The sequence below is a fragment of the Mustela lutreola genome, chromosome 6, assembly GCF_030435805.1.
Source record: "Mustela lutreola isolate mMusLut2 chromosome 6, mMusLut2.pri, whole genome shotgun sequence".
NCBI lineage: Eukaryota > Metazoa > Chordata > Mammalia > Carnivora > Mustelidae > Mustela > Mustela lutreola.
Window position 1 is genome coordinate 142,422,988 of NC_081295.1, and position 9,049 is coordinate 142,432,036.

The 9,049-nt window shown below is 43.3% G+C and overlaps 1 protein-coding gene across 1 annotated transcript in view; it reads left to right on the plus strand.

Moving 5' to 3' along the window:
- GCNT2 (glucosaminyl (N-acetyl) transferase 2 (I blood group)) overlaps positions 1-9,049 on the plus strand; it is a 95,726-nt gene that overhangs the window by 24,058 nt on the left and 62,619 nt on the right. The gene's annotated exons all lie outside the window — the stretch shown is intronic.

The window sequence follows — 9,049 nt, forward strand, 5'->3', positions numbered from 1 at the left end:
TGGTCCAGTGTGTCATTTAAGGCCTTTATTTCCTTGTTGATCTTTTGCTTATATGATCTGTCCATTTCAGTGAGGGGAGTGTTAAAGTCCCCTGCTATTATTGTATTATTATTGATTTATTTCTTTGATTTTGTTATTAATTGGTTTATATAGTTGGCTGCTCCCATGTTAGGGGCATAGATATTTAAAATTGTTAGGTCTTCTTGTTGGACAGACCCTTTGAGTATGATATAGTGTCCTTCCTCATCTCCTATTATAGTCTTTGGCTTAAAATCTAATTGACCTGATATAAGGATTGCCACCCCAGCTTTCTTCTGATGTCCATTAGCATGGTACATTGTTTTCCACCCCCTCACTTTAAATCTGGAGGTGTCTTCAGGTCTAAAATGGGTTTCTTGTAGGCAGCATATTGATGGATTTTGTTTTTTTATCCATTTGGATACCCTGTGTCTTTTGACAGGGGCATTTAGCCCATTAACATTCAGGGTAACTGTTTCAGAGTAAGTGCCATTGTATTGTTTGTAAGGTGGCTGTTACTGTATATTGTCTCTGTTTCTTTCTGATCTGCTACTTTTAGGGTCTCTCTTTGCTTAGAGGACCCTTTTCAATATTTCCTGTAGAGCTGGTTTGGTGTTTGCAAATTCTTTCAGTTTTTTTTTTTTTTTGTCCTGGAAGCTTTTTATCTCTCCTTCTATTTTCAGTGATAGCCTAGCTGGATATAGTATTCTTGGCTGCATGTTTTTCTCAGTTAGTGCTCTGAATATATCATGCCAGTTCTTTCTGGCCTGCCAGGTCTCTGTGGATAGGTCTGTTGCCAATCTAATATTTTTACCCTTGTACGTTGCAGACTTCTTTTCCCGGGCTGCTTTCAGGATTTTCTCTTTGTTGCTAAGACTTGTAAATTTTACTATCAGGTGACCAGGTGTGGACCCATTTTTATTGATTTTGAGGGGCGTTTTTAGCATCTTCTGGATTTTGATATTTGTTCCCTTTGCCATATTAGGGAAATTCTCTACAATAATTCTCTCCAAGATACCTTCTGCTCCCCTCTCTCTTTCTTCTTCTTCTGGAATCCCAATTATTCTAATTTTGTGTCATCTTATGGTGTCACTTATCTCTCAAATTCTCTCCTGGTGGTCCAGTGTTTGTCTCTCTTTTGCTCAGCTTCTTTATTCTCTGTCATTTGGTCTTCTATGTCACTAATTCTTTCTTCTGTCTCATTTATCCTAGCAGTAAGAGCTTCCATTTTTTATTGCACCTCATTAATAGCTTTTTTTATTTCAACTTGGTTAGATTTTAGTTCTTTTATTTCTCCAGAAAGGGCTTTTATCTCTCCAGAGAGGGTTTGTCTAATATCTTCTATGCCTTTTTCGAGCCCGGCTAGAACCTTGAGAATCGTCATTCTGAACTCTAGATCTGTTATATTACCAATGTCTGTATTGATTAGGTCCCCAGCCTTCGGTACTGCCTCTTGTTCTTTTTTTTTGTGATGAGTTTTTCTGCCTTGTTGTTTTGTCCAGATAAGATTTCCTTTCTCCTCCTCTGGAATTCCGCTGTTCTCCTTGGTGAGTGAAGTTGGTCTTGGCTGGGTTTCTTGTTGATCTTCTGGGGGAGGCGCCTGTTGTAGTGATTCTCAAGTGTCTTTGCCCCAGGTGGAATTGCACCGCCCTTACCAGGGACCGGGCTAAGTCATCTACTCGGGTTTGCTTTTGGGAGCTTTTGTTCACTGAGCACTTTCCCTAGAGCTCTGGAGGGCAGGAATGAAGATGGCGGCTGCCCAGTCTCCAGCCCAGAGGAGCCAAGAGCTCGGGGTCCCACTCCTCAGTGCGCCCTCAGAGAAAAGCACCTAACCGCCCCCATATCTCTGGCCTCTGGTAGCGTTTGGAGGAAAGTGCTCAATCACTTGCACTTGGAGAAAAGTGCCTGGTCGCTTCCATCTCCGTGGCCTCTGGCTATGCTCCGAGCTCAGGCAGACTGCGACCGGTTCAAGGTAACCCCAAGCAGAGAGCTCACTCCTTGGCTTTGTTGCTGTAGCCGGCTTCCACGCTCTAATACCTGTGAGCTCTGTGACACTCAGACACCCCCAGTCCTTCTGTGACCCTGTGGAACCTGGGGTTACACTGACCCTGCATGGGCACACACACCCCCCCCCCCCCCGGTTTAGCCTCTGGAGCGATGTCCCTCCGTGGAGCAGACTTTTAAAAGTCCTGATTTTGTGCTCCATTGCTTGGCCACTTGCTGGGAGCCGGCCCCTCCCCCCGCGGTCTATCTTCCCGTCACTTTGGATTCACTTCTCTGCAGGTCCTACCTTTCAGAAAGTGATCGATTTTCTGTTTATAGAATTGTTGCTCCTCTTCTCTTCAATTTCCCATTGGATTTGTAGGTGTTCGCAATGGTTAGATAAGCTATCTAGCTGATCTCCTGCTACCTGGTATTGTCTCAGCCTGCTACTTTCGGCTATCTTTTTTTTAATCTCTCTCCTATACCCTGCCTCTAAGTCAATTTATGGCATATCAGATACCCAAAACATCAGTGTTTGTCATTAAATAATCCTGTTCCATATTTTGCAGGAGACTGGGATTATGCAGAGGTGTACTTGCTGTATACAGTAAGTTAGAGAAGGCATTTGTGGCAAAACCCTGGCAACTAGGCCTTCTCCCCCCCCCCCGCCCCTCCTCTCTTTTTTAGAAAGGGAGGTAGGGTGGGGACAAAGAAGGAGAGAGAATCTCAAGCAGACTCCCTGATGAGCAGGGACAGAAGGAACCTGAGGCAGGGCCCTATCTCGTGACTCTGAGACAGTGAGCTGAGCTGAAATCAAGAGTCAGCCACTTAACTGACTGAGCCGCCCAAGTGCCCCTGGACTTTTCTCAGTTAAATACCTGTATTAACACTTTTCTGTATGTCCATTTTCTTCCATTCTTCCTGAGGGTGCTGATAGATTTCCATAGTAAATTTTACAGGGATCGGATTATCCACCATTTGAGTTCATGTTTATTAAGTATTCTCAAATTGTACAATTATTTTTTTTCTTTTATGGTAAAATGGTTAGTCACAGAAAAATAGGTCAGGTAGAGTCATTGGGGAAAAACAAAATCAAAGAATTTTGGTATCTGTTCTATTGGTTCTCAGACAGTTGGTCCCAAGAGCTTTTTAGAAACCCAGACTGTGGGCATCTGGGTGGCTCAGAGGGTTAAGCCTCTGTCTTCGGCTCAGGTCACAATCTCAGGGTCCTGGGATTGAGCCCTGCATCAGGCTATCTGGTCAGCAGGGAACCTGCTTCCTCCTCTCTGTCTGCCTGTCTCTCTGCCTACCTGTGATCTCTCTCTCTCTCTGTCAAATAAATAAATAAATAAAATATTTAAAAAAAAAAAAAAAAGAAAGAAAAAGAAACACAGATTGTTGGGGCTCCCGGGTGACTCAGTCAGTTCAGCATCCAACTCTTGGTTTCAGGTCAGGTTGTGATCTCAGGGTCATGAGATCAAGCCCTGTATCAGGCTCCACACTCAGTGCAGGGTCTGCTTGAGTTTTCTCTCTTCCCTCTACCCTTCCCCACCTCTCTCAAATTAATAAATCAATCTTTAAAAAAGAAAAAAAAAAGAAATGCAGATTATTAAGTTTCACCTGAAACTTATTGACCACTTGGGATGTGGGCCCTACAACCTGTATTTTCACAGCCCTTCCAGGGACTGGATGCTTCACAGAGGTTTGCATACTCTTGATCAGAACCATCCTTCTCCCCAAGCCCCAGACACACCTAGTCTGGCTGAATACTTTTAGAAACAAAGGTTGTGGTTCTGCCAGGGTTAGAAATTCACTTCCACACGTAAATTCAGTAATAAGTTTCCTCTTGGAAAGTTAATTTGCTGTGATTTATTTGGGAAATTTCATTTTCTAAGCCTACAAATTTCAGGCTCTTGCTATTTCCAATTGGTGTATTTATGCTACCAGAACGTTGCAACCTATCTGCGCATGCTTGGGCATTTGCCTATTTGAATATGTATATGCTATCTTTTGCAAGTATTTCCATAGCCTCCCTTAACATCCAGGAAGCATTTCCATGATACCTTTGCTCCATCAAAATCAGATGCAGAGCCGTTCAGTGTATACCACCACGATATGGTATAGCATGACCGTCCTCTGGACTTGCTCTCTAGGTCTTAAAATTCTACATATTAAACTTCTTCCCTCCGCTGAGAGAAGAGTTTGAAATAATGCTTTGGCTTCCATGATCTAGACAACAACTTCTTCTATTGCTAATTAGAAGAATGGTATAGAAAGCAAAATGATTGGGTCTCGGGAGAAGGTGGATTTTTCCCCAGAGAGCCCCATCAGAGGACTCTTCAGTTATCAGAGTTGTTTCAGTTGAAGATGTGTTTTGGAAATGTCTTCTTTCTTTAACATCGTGATCATCATCATGAAAGAGAAAACCAAAAACCTCCATTTACAAATTATCTGGCCACCAGAACAGAATTATGTAGTTGGCTGTCTGAAGTGAATTGGACTGTCACCATTCTCTACTTCCCTGTGAATTACCCTTAGCTCAAGGGGAAAACATAATTTCCTACGTGTTATAATTAAGAATAAATCCCTGAGTCATTTGGCCTGCTTCAATAACAAAGAAAACCACACAAAAATGACCTTCCAAAGAACAGCCATCAGTGAGCCCAAGAAATGATAATATCTCACCTCATTCACTCAAATTTTTCTGCCATGGGACTTAGGCTCTCAATGTCACTTTGATAAACTTGATCAGACCCTGTTCTTGTGGGGCCCTTTCTGCTACTATTTAACATTTGAAATGTTGTATGCCTGCTCAAGCCTGTGTCCCCTCAATTTCTTTCCCAACCAAAGGACAGCGGTTAATTGAGAATGGAAAAACCAGTCCCAGAACAATTATGAAACCATAATGAAGTTTGCATAAGTACATGCAATTAAACAAAGAAAAGGTGTGTGAGGAAATGCAAGAGAGTTCAAGCCTGATATGGTATGTTCATGGTTAGGTCTCTGCAGGTGTGTGCTGAAACAGAAGAGCAAAAAAAAAAAAAAAAGGAATACTGGACCAGGAAAGTCATAAATCATGGAGGGTTCTCCTAGCCTCTGCTATTCTAATACACAAATTAGAACAAAGGGCAACTATAGATTTTAACATTCCTTTTTTCATTGCTGAAAACAGTACTTTTCAAATACCAGATGATCCTGGAACCATTCAACTAGCATTAAATGCAGCGTGTGTCAGATGGCCCACCTTCCAGAACACAAGGGAAGGCTGTTTGAGTTGCTGGATGATGGTAAGAACAGAGGGAAAATGTCCCTGGCTCTCCTGCAGCTCACCTTCTAACCTTGACTGGTACTCTGAGGTCATGGTTCGCTGATAGGAGGGTTTTTAATCTGCTGCTATGCTGGAGAAACTCCAGAATCACAACTCTGCCAGGGAAATTTCTCCACATTGGGCTTTCTTGTTCTTCTGTTCTTGTTTGCTCTTGCAATCTCCATGTTCTGAGGGGCAGAATCCAACCACTGGAAGCCCTTTCTCATCCTTCCAGTTCCTAGGGAACTTTTCCCCTCTGAGCTCCCATCGCATTTATTGGATATCCTCTTGTTTTGAACCGATCCACAGTCTTCTGTTTTTTGCTGGTCGGGTATTTTCAGCTGTATGTATTTCGAATCCTAGTGAAGATGGAATTTCCTAAAGGACAGGGGCCATTCCTCACACTTCCTGGATTTCGTCACTGCTGCTTAGCGGATTCACCATACACATACTGAATTACCACTCATTTTAGCTAAAAGAGACTACAGAGAACATCTTTTTTAAAGATGAAGCAAGTAGGGAGCCAAAGACCATATACTTGGTTGAAGTTAGAAAAGGGACTAGGATCCAGTGTCCTGATTTTGCACCATGCCCTGTTAGTAATATTGTGAGGGTTAATAGACACCCCACCTTTTTTTTTAAAGATCTTTTATTCATTTGACAGAGAGAGAAAGAGAGTGAGTGAGAGCATGAGCAGAAGGGAGGGTTAGAGAGGGAGGGAGAAGCAGACTCCCTGCTGAGAAGGGAACCAGGCTCTGGGCTGGATCCCAGTACCCTGGGATCATGACCTGAACCAAAGTTTGACGCTGGGCCAACTGAGCCACCCAGGCACCCCTGGGCAACCATCTTGACGCACAAATGAAAACACATTTTGCATGGTTTCTCACAGAAACTTGATTGAAAGTTGTGGGTTTTTTAATGTCATTTAATCTAACTGATCAATCATTCTGGCCAGACTCTTAATCATAGGAAAGAACTGAGGGTTGTTGTAGGGGAAGGGGGCAGGGGGATGGGGTATCTGGGTGATGGGCATTAAGGAGGGCATGTGATGTAATGAGCACTGGGTTTTCTAGAAGACTGATGAATCACAGGCCTGGACCTCTGAAACCATTAATATAATACATGTTAATTAATTATTTTAAAAATGAGAAAAAAAATAAAATCAGTCTGATGAGAGTTTTTGTTTGTCAAAATAAAAGATACCAGTTGCTCTGTTCTCAATTCCAGTTAAGAGGGCAATTACCATGCTTAACTGGAACATGGGGGATGTAGACTCCCCTCATTTATTCATTCATTCATTCAACCCATACAAACAGGTAAAAAAAATAGTATAAATATGGTAACATACATATTTCTACATTACAAGGTTGAGCAAGTGGAAAAGTAAGTCTAGACTTCCTGATAATTCTCAGCCCATGAATTCCTTAGTGACCCGGAACTTTAAATCCTTCTCTTACCTATATTCTTTTAAGGAAAAAACTCAAAAGGTGCAGCAGCTGATGTTCTGTGAGTATTTACACGACGAAAGCCTCATTAAAGCCTCAGGGTTGCTTCTAAAACATGGTTAATGAGTACATAAATAATGAATTTATTTTTATTATTATTATTATCAGTGGATGCAATATACTGACGTATCCTTCCTCACTGTGACTTATCTTGCTCTTGTTCCTCCCTCAGCTGGCACAGGTTGCCTGGGAGCGCTCCCCCATCTAACCATGTCCTTGGTCGACCTCCTTTACGGCAATATGGAGGCCCAGTCTTTTCTGCACAGTCTTTTACGACAGTCTGGTGCGCCACGATTTCTGTCGTGCCGCAGCCCCCTTCAGCGCTGTCCTCTCTGGGTCCTCCGCCATCTTGTCCCTTCATGCGGAAAGCCTAATGGTGCTGAGGTGTCGGGGCCTCTTCTTTCGTCCCCAGGATGATTTCTTAATTTCGTGGAGATTCTGAGTCTTCTGTCATTTCCAAGAGAGGATACGCTCTTCATGTGGGAGGTGTGTTCTAAGATAGCCCCAGAGCTGGAAGAATGCTTTACCAATGGACAAAAAATTAAAACGAGGGAATGAAGGGCAAGTGTTGAAGGCGGCCGCAGGGGAGGGGAAACCCGTCTCGCCTGATTAATTGGCTAGTTGGGGAATAATTGCTTCCAAAGTGAGCACCAGGCTCAGTTGCCAGGCCTACAGGTGCCAGCCCGGTCCTTGCCTGCTGTCAGAGGCGGAGAGGGAAGGGAAGGCTGAGCAGTTGAGCCTCGGCAGCAGAAAAACACATGGGGTCCGTTCTGAGTTAGCGGGTCTTGTGGCCTGTTAGGAAGGACAGGTAGCAAGTACAGCCTTTCTCTGCTTCCACACGCAGTTTCTTAAAAAAGTTCTCCTGTGGGTGGGTTTGTTTGTTTGTTTGTTTGTTGTTTTGGTTTGTTTAAGACCAGAACCTGGGGATGGGGAAAGTTAGCTAGCTCAAGGACAGTGGGAAAACAGCTGTATTTTCAACACACAAACAATGCCATTGGGAGTAATAGATTGAATACAGAAGCATTAGGATAGCTCCTAGATTGGCTGGTGTGTATGTCTTAATATAGGGGCATTTTTTTTTTTAAGATTTTATTTATTTATTTGACACAGAGAGATTACAAGTAGGCAGAGAGAGAGAGAGAGGAGGAAGCAGGCTCCCTGCTGAGCAGAGAGCCCGAATCGGGACTCGATCCCAGGACCCTGAGATCATGACCTGAGCTGAAGGCAGCGGCTTAACCCACTGAGCCACCCAGGCGCCCAATATAGGGGCATTTTAATGTCTGTCCCCAAGCCTGTGTGGATCTGAACCCCTGTGTTAATGGCCGGTTGGAAACAATAATGTAAACAGCTTCTGTTGGACTAATTAGGTTAACCCTGAACACTTCCAGGCTGCAAATATATTAATATTCTAAGCCAAAAGGCTTTGCCAAACTAGATTCTGGAATGACTCTGTTTTGAAATAAAATATACGATAACCCAATACTTAAAGGTATTATTTGGAAAAAGAGAAAATTGGGGTTGACTTTTCCATGATCATGCACTTTGCTGTCGTTTTCTTTGCTTTATCCCGTGGAAGACGCTAAGAATTAGATTTATCTGTTTTTACCCACATAATGGCTACATTTTTTTCTTCTACTTTGCTTAAAAATCTGAAGATGGGCTCCACATGGAGTGTACTTGTGGCAGGTCTTAAAGAATGAAGAGGATTTAGTGAAGGGGAGAGGAAGAGAAGGTACGAGTTGGAAGGGTGAAAAGTAGGAACAATGAAAACTAGCAGAAGGAAAAGCTACAGAGGGCCTGGCTGGCTAGGTCAGTGGAGCGTGGGACAGCTGATCTGGGGGGCTGGGGGGATCTTTGCTAGTTCGAGCCCCATGTTGGGCATAAAGTTTGCTTAAACAATATACTGTGCTCAAAAGGTCCACCACTTGGAGCACAGTGCCTCAGACTGTGGAAGGCTCACTCACATTGATTTTCCTATCCTTGCCAAAGCAGGAAATCAGCATATTGTCATCTTAATTCCATTAATAGCAGGGTAGAGACTTTTGAAAAGGAGGGAGAGAAAGCCCGTTGAAGGACATTATTTCTTCATGGGGTGGTTGGGGGCTCAGTCTGTGCTTTGAGTTGATTCCATAGGGCGGAGGGTGTGAGGTTGACATTCAGAGCATGAGGGAAAATGGGAAAAATTGTTGACCTGGCAGTTTAGAAGTCACTGTAAATAGGGGTGCCTGGGTGGCTC